The 8,780-nt window shown below is 33.4% G+C and overlaps 1 pseudogene; it reads left to right on the top strand.

The window, feature by feature from the left end:
• The first annotated feature begins 1,939 nt into the window (after positions 1-1,939).
• LOC127734721 (collagen alpha-2(VIII) chain-like) lies at positions 1,940-3,041 on the top strand (annotated as a pseudogene).
• The last annotated feature ends 5,739 nt before the right edge of the window (positions 3,042-8,780 follow it).

The raw sequence follows: 8,780 nt of genomic DNA, 5'->3' as shown, positions 1-8,780 counted from the left end.
TCGCTGAAACACTCCATCGTACGGCCTGCAACAATGAGAAAACCCATACCGTATAGTCGGCTTTAAAAGGACCCGAGATAAAAACATGTGAAACAATTCAAACGAGAAAACTAACGGCCTAATTTATAGCAAAACAATTTACCAAAAAAAAATATGGCAGATTTGAACCAACGACAATCACTGTACGACAGGCTGCCGACTTGGGACATGCACATAAATAATGTGACGAGGTTAAACCGTTAAACCTGTTTGTAAGCGGTCAACTCTCCCCCTTATCTGGGACAATGGTGTAACAGCAAAACATAAAAACAAACTATAAAAAGCAGTTATTTGTAATTGGCTTAACTCAAAAGATCGGTACGAGACACGTTAAACCACTAACATAAAAACAATAGACATAAAGCACCGAAATAAGAGTACTCGCAGTTACTGAAAGCTAGTTCAAAGCCAATTAAAACTAATAAAAAATGATGTTCTCCCAGACTAAAAAGCTCTTTTTTTTACATTTCGAGTATATTTCCCTATAAACTGTTAATTACCACGACGAATTTAAGCAAGGCCTTTCGTTTTCCATTTGAGTATGCAAAGTTATTTTCATCAAAACCCAACTTGTCATCATTGCAACCCAAATTTCATTTTAGCAATGTCAAGGAGCATACTTCTTCAATCGTGAATTGAATCGAAGTAAAAATTTTATTAGATCTGAAATTAACTTATATACTTAAAGCTTTCCTTTCACTTCTTTTCAATTTTGATATAAGTCGAGGACACTTAAGTATGAAAATGCGATCAAAGGGTATATTTATGCTTTGGTGACTGTTATTTTGTCCGGAAAGCCGGCATGAAAAAATAAAATAAATTTTCTATAGTTCTAGACTGTTTACGGGACGTATTATGGTATACCGTTGATCGTCCTATCGTCCGTCCGTCCGTCGTCAACATGTCGGACATTAATTCAAAATTACTTTAACCAATATGCATGAAACTTTGGTGAATTGTTTATATCTACTGACGTGAGCTCCCTTTCGTTTTTTATAAATTTCAGATTTACCATTTCCGAGTTTTGGGGTTTTATTCATTAAAAAGGGGGGATTTTCCAGTTTTCGGACAATAACTCAAATGAAATTTCACCAATTTGCATGAAACTTTTGTGAATTGTTCATATTTATTGACGTAAGCTCCCTTTCGTTTTTTATAAGTTTCGGATTTACCGTTTCTGAGTTTTGGGGTTTTATTCATTAAAAAAGGGGGGATTTTCCAGTTTTCAGACAATAACTCAAAAACAATTTCACCAATTTGCAAGAAACTTTGGTGAATTGTTTATTTTTATCGACATGAGCTCTCTTTTGATTTTTATAAATTTCAGACTATACGTTTCCGATTTATGGGGTTTTATTCATTACACAAAGGGGGATTTTCCAGTTTTCGGACAATAGCTCAAAAATGCTTTCAGCATTTTTTTATGAAACTTTGGTAAATTGTTTATATCTATTTTTGTAAGCTCCCTTTTGATTTTTATAAATTTTAGATTTTACGTTTCCGAGTTATAAGATTTTATTTGTTTATAGTCTGACAACAGATTTACTAAGTATTGCACAACAGCACAGTGTATTGCACAACAGCAAGAAATCTTTCATATAACCAATTTCAAGTTCTTTGACTACATTTATTCAGAAACCTATAATATATCAAATATTTAATTATAATCCAAATTCAGACCTGTATGATTCAAGCTTGAATATTGTGTCCATTTTTGCCCCAACTGTTCAGGGTTGGACCTCTGCGGTCGTATCCAGCTGCGCTCAGCGAAGCAGTTTATTTCGGTTATATTTCTCACAATCTGTTTCTGTTTTTTAAACTATCAAATTTCATGTCATTAACACGCAAATATGGCATTATTTGTTAATATCACACTCACAAAACTGTTCCCTCACATGAATTAGGGTGTTTTGTTGGTGCTAAAGTAGTAACACACATTTGAATGTTTGAAATGTTGACGTCTATGATACTTGTCTGGTTTGCTACTATCTATGTATATGCTGAAAGTTCATGTCAAAGAAAGGACGGTAAGCAATTAAAACAGTTTTGTTTAGAATGCATGCGTTTTAAGGAGGATGTTTACATCACATAAGGGAGAACAATAACGCATTGGAGTTTTTTTTTATTGTTTTCGTTTTCTGTTTTATTATATACATGTAGTTGATTCTATATTAGTAGGTTTTTGTTTTGGTTGAATAGGATTTTGAATAAAACAGCGTATTCACTAAAGAAAAGGTAAAATTTGATATTCACCTCGCTTAACGTCAGGTTCTTTTACGTGTCTGTTATTAAAATATAATATTTTCCTCGAAACATGGAATAAAACATTAACTTGTCTTTTGTTTTGGTAAATGTGTGGTTTAATTGAATTTTGAAGAAAAAAAAATGATATTGTAAATATTCATTATTCTAGTAACGTTTAGTAGATTTTGTTCTGACGTCACATGAACATCAAACATATCTGTCGTACAATAGATATTTATAACCAAAGCTCAATGTCATACTGATTTTTGTAGGCGGATATGATGTCACTGTAAATGTTAGAGGTGACCCCAGCAAGGAAACTCTTGAAGTTATTGCTTTTCATGCCTACATTTCAAAAGATGTGTATCCGGGAGCTGGCGATAGAACCGATTTGATGTAACAAAGGAAAATCAAGGAAGCGGCTACAACAGCAAAACTGGAGTTTTTACGTGTCCGAAGACAGGGATGTACGTATTTGTCTGGGTTATCCGAATTCATTCAGCCGAACATTCAACGGAGCTGATGATCAACAATTCCGTTTATGGTTCCACATTTCTTCGTGCCAAGAAAGGAGATGATGGATCAGTCAGTGGTACAGTTATTGCCCATGTGTCAAAGGGCGATACGGTTTATGTCCGTAACCATTCAGCATATGCTGGCGATGGTAAAATACACAGTAACCTACACGGTAAACCAACATTTTCTGGGTGGTTGCTTCAGTAGATTCAGTTGTAATTAATAAAACTGTTTTGACTGTTTACTATTTTAGTTTATCTACTATCGAGCTTATTTCTGAAATTCAAGTCATGTTTTTCTTTAATTGTAATTTACGTATTCACGAATAATTTTTGATCTTGTCTGTTGAATCTATGCATGACTTTGTTTCGACTTCAAGTAGACTTATGTAAGAGATCGTAAAGGGTATAGGCGTATGTTGATTGTTCTAGAGCAAATAACGATCTCTATATATATATATAATAAGAAGATATGGTATGACTGTCAATGTAATAACCATATCTACCAAAGATGTGAGGAACTATAGGTCACCGTACGGCCATCAACAATTAGTAAAATCCACACCGTATAGTAATCTATAGTAAACTAAAAGGCACATTTTCCTGTCAATAGAATTAATTGTATTTTGGCATTGCAGAAGGTCGTGCTTTTCTCAGACTGTTTATGACATCTTACATTAAATCCATTGGATATTTACTAATTGATATTTTAGTCTGAGAGAACATGATTTATTCATTTGTTGTAATTGACTTTGATCCAGAATCCCTACAACTATAGGTTCAGTTTCAATGCAATTAGGATATGCAGGGTCGCATCCAGTTTTGTTAACTGATCTATTGTGTTCAGAGTTCTTTTTCATTATGTCACTGTTTAGATTTGTTCATTTTCTCCGTATTTCGTTTTATATTTCTTTTTTAACTTGCAACTTTGCATTCACCTATTGCACAATTTTCTGCCAGGTACATGCCTTCTGTGGCTATATGCGTGTCCGTGCATATTGCTGAAGCTAGAAAACAGAAGTTTTTGTCTTCGGCTATTGCCATCTGCTAGCGCCTTTAGTTCATCCTTCGGAAAAGTATATGTATTATTGATGTCGACATCTTGCCGGTTAGAGGAATAAATGACTTCGTACATGCTTTATTTTGACGTCAGATTAAAACAGAAGTATCCCGTATCCTTTTCATGGTGTGTTCATTTGTCGTACATCCCCCTCCAATTATCAAACATCCCTATTTTTCTCTTTATCTTTATACGTCGCCCCCTCTCAGATATATTCTCATACCTTCATTTTCCTTTTGGCAAATGATTACGATACGACATGTTGCATCGTATCTTAAGTGAATACTGGACAGTGGAACTATCCTTTTTTTACGTTGCTGTATAAAATCTAAGTTCCTACGTACAGACACCGATATAATTTCATAACAACACGTGAAGTATACGTCGACCTTTCTTTCAGCAAGTCAGCTGGCTTTTTGTAAAGTGGCATTGTTTATTATCATAAAAATTAAGAATATTTGATACCATTTCCATGTAAACAACATTCCAACAAAGACCAAAGGACAAGGACGTGAACAATTACATGTCACCGTACGGCCTTCAACAATGAGCAAAAGTCAAACTGTATAGTGGTAAATCTTAATCAAGCCCCGGTATACAAAATGTGACACAGTTATGTTTTATTCTCAATAAACTATAGACAGTTCAAATGAGGAAACCATCTTGTGTTTTTGTAGTGAATAAAATGATATTCACGTAATTGGGGTATATGTCAATGAGACAGCAAACCAACAACACAAATAAAATATATAAAGAGGGCAGCATTAAGTCTTCAACAGTATAGACAGGATGTTTATACTATATGTTAGGCTTTTGATTGTTCCGATTTAAAATAAATGGTAAATAAATTAAACAAAAACGATTTTTAAAATATGGGAATAAATTAAACAAAAACCGTATAGAACACCAACAACAATTTCTCCGAATAACAAAAAATATATAACACAAAACAAAAACTGATGAGATTCCTGACTAAAGACGGGCACATGAATATATAGCGGGGTAAAAATAGCTTTTTTGTAGATCTTAACCAACCCCTCCATTCTCGACCAGTTAAACACCAAAAGTTAAACCAAAGAACACACCGTATTAGTGCAGTTATTTTTTCAAACGACTTAATTTTTGGACATATAACTAATTACATGTCATTCTTGTAAAATTGATTAATTCTATAGACATTTTATTGTTTTGCATTAACAATTATATTTACATATACATTATGATAAAAACACAATAAAATACATGTATAAGATAATGATTACATGTATACTAAATATCAGTTAATGAATCTCCGACATTCACCCATTTCCATCGATTGAAAGACGTACAAATCTGTTTTACCTCCAATACAATTTCCCTCATTTATTTTAACAGATTCTTTCTGAAAACCGTCAAAAAATGTTACATTATTTTGACAATATTTATGTTTTCGTAAAATATCGGAAGTGAATCAACCTTATGCAAGAAAGACTAAGACTTCCATAAGCCAGCACTATAGTTCTTTATACAATATATACTTTATTTTGGGGATAAATAACATGGGCTCTGGGCTTCATCCTTATTCTATCTGTGGGCTCCAGTCTCCACATTATAGGCTCCGGTCTCCTTTGAGCACTGTTTTCATAGGGCATCGGGCTCCATAAATTAGTATCAAATCTCCATTAATGAGTATCAAGTCTCCGATGACAGGGCTCATAGCTTCGTCGATGCGGATCCCGGACTCAAGATATGTGGGCTGTGGGCTGCTATATATAAGGATCTACTTAGCCCGTGTTATTATCCACTTAGTTTTTATTAAACAAAAAACTATAAAACAACATCTCCTGGACTTCAAGGTAGAAGTTCGTGGACAGTCCCATCCGGATATCACTTGTATATATAGATACAGTTCAAACATGAATGACATCTTGATCATATTTTTTTGCAAGAAGTATGTAGTTTGTTTTAGAAGTGGCAGGTGTGACACAAGAAATTTGCATTACATGATTAAATTCCGTTTCCCCAATATGACTGTCAAATCGATGATAAATCCTCTGTCCATTTTCTATAAGTTATCGCCGAGAGAATAAATTGTCCAGAGAAATTGTTGCATATAATTGTATGTTTTTTTTCGATTTACGACTCGTTTTTTTTGGGTCAAGTCAAGTGAAATTTCATAAATTATAATTTATACTCCAGTTGTACAACTAAATAAAATTGGTTGGTATTTTAAGTGTAGAAAAACATTTTATAATTTGTTTGGTTTTGAGCTACATTTCGGTAACGGCTATAACTTTAAGTTTGACACTTAAATCTTTGGATCTAATTGCTGACGCGAAGTCATTTGAATACTTAATCCAAGTCAATCACCCCCCCTGTTCAACAACTAAGAAAACTAAGATTGAGCAGCAGACACCACACTAAACACAGGGAATGCCGAACCCAAATGCCCCAAATGATAAGCAGTACCTGATCCACTAGTGGCACTTGTATTGTTGTTCATTTCATGTAAAAGTCATGTGATAAGTCCGATCCTTTTCAATGAAAATTCTAGATCAAAGAAAAAAGAACTTTTGTGCTGACTTCGGTAAAACTTTCAACTTTACCATAGCCCAGATGCGGATCCAGGATTTAGAAAATAGGAGCCCGGGGCGCCCAAACTAGGTAATGTTTGGAGTGGGACATGTAAAAGTCTATGCATTTACCATATATGTAGCTCCGTAATCCGTCTCTGTAACGAATCATACACTATACAAAAACATGTTTATAATCATTCTTAATAAAATGGCACTTGTAATTTTTTTATGATTTAAGCTACTGATGTTTTCCTGAAAGTTTTCTTTTTATTACAATTTATATTTGTATATGTATGTGAGTGGGGACAAAATAATGAATCTTGAATCTACATTATGATAATACCTATTCAGCACATTACCAATCTTAACACGAAAGTACATTTATCTTATAAATTCATTTCCTATCGTTAATTATCCATTTTTAGATGGTGACGTTCCCTTGTCACCATCTTACGGTGTTTATATATCTCAACTTGTACGATTCGCTCGTGTATGTAACAATGTTTTAGATTTTAACGAGAGAAATTTATGTATTACTGAAAAATTATTACACCAGGGTTTTCGATATCACAAACTAGTCAAAACATTTACTAAATTTTATCATCGGTATAAGGACATCATTCGTAAATATAGCTCAACATGCAGACTTCTTATACGTTCAGGTATTTCACATCCAATTTTTTATGGAAATATTCTTTATAAAGCACAAAAATGTCAGTATTCACCTCTGAAACTAACAAAACCTTTAAATAGACTTATCAAGAAGGGATATAGTTACGATACTGTTGTCAGGTCATTAAAGATTGCATATTTTGGCGTTAATATTGATTCACTTATAGGGTCTTTGCATCGGCACTAAACACATTTATTTAAAAACCAGTTGTTGGCATGACACGGGTTATGTTCTTCTCATATATGTTATGATGGTATGATACTAAACCCCTAACGGGAAGGATTGTGCCTGATATTCATATGATGAAGACATAATCTTTCAATCAGTTTAATTGAAGTCTGGAGCTGGCATGTCAGTTAACTGCTAGTAGTCTGTTGTTATTTGTGTATTATTGTCATTTTGTTTATTTTCTTTGGTTACATCTTCTGACATCAGACTCGGACTTCTCTTGAACTGAATTTTAATGTGCGTATTGTTATGCGTTTACTTTTCTACATTGGCTAGAGGTATAGGGGGAGGGTTGAGATCTCATAAACATGTTTAACCCCGCCGCATTTTTGCGCCTGTCCCAAGTCAGGAGCCTCTAGCCTTTGTTAGTCTTGTATTATTTTTAATTTTAGTTTCTTGTGTACAATTTGGAGTTTAGTATGGCGTTCATTATCACTGAACTAGTATATATATTTGTTTAGGGGCCAGCTGAAGGACGCCTCCGGGTGCGGGAATTTCTCGCTGCATTGAAGACCTGTTGGTGACCTTCTGCTGTTGTCTGTTCTATGGTCGGGTTGTTGTCTCTTTGACACATTCCCCATTTCCATTCTCAATTTTATTGATGAGTCTTGACATGCACTCACAATTGAAATATGTACACACAAAACACAAAAAACCTTTGTTGAACCTCCGAACAAATTCTTCCGATTATTGAAGATTCATTGTTACAAAAAGTAAAAAAAATTCACATAGGGAGAAAAATATTTATTTAATTTTCGTAAAATATGAAAAGTGTATCATGGTGATAAAAAAGACGAAGGGAACTTTACATCTAATAAGTATGCTTACACTGACGTGGGTCAAAAGATATGTTCTAAAAAATATGCACCTTACTGTATAAATAAGAATAAGAATAAGAATATTTTATTTCCATTTAAAGGGCCCTATAAAGAGCTTTTATCACATTACATACAAATACATAAGATTATACATAAATTGAGAAACATAAAAGAAAACCACACAGTTTTACAATAACTGTTATATAAGGCCAGGACAGAACCAGATAACACAAATAACATCTATAAAATATACTACTTAAAATAAGTATATATGTGGCTAATTTGCATTTATTATCTTTGAACTTCTCCTTATCTTCAGATTTTTAGATAAATACTTTCCCAAACAGTTATCTACATCTAAATTTTCTTGTGTAAATAGCTATGTAAACTTCGAAAGATTGTCTAAAGGTTGAAAATTATTGCAGGTTAATGAAATTTCAGTAAAAAATTATTCAATGTACAGTATAAACATTTTCTAAGTGTTCTATTCACATAAATTTTTGCATATCTATCAATAAATTAACTTCAGTGTCCGCGCTCTGGGACAGGCACTATGAATATATAAAATATCAAATGTGCTTTTTTTTATTTGTTCAATATGACATGTATTCTACAAAAAAACATCTTGGTAATGGGTCTCCCAATCAT

Source organism: Mytilus californianus, unplaced genomic scaffold (genome assembly GCF_021869535.1).
Source record: "Mytilus californianus isolate M0D057914Y unplaced genomic scaffold, xbMytCali1.0.p SCAF_3, whole genome shotgun sequence".
NCBI classification, from domain to species: Eukaryota; Metazoa; Mollusca; class Bivalvia; order Mytilida; family Mytilidae; genus Mytilus; species Mytilus californianus.
This window is presented reverse-complemented; position numbering and strand designations above follow the sequence as displayed.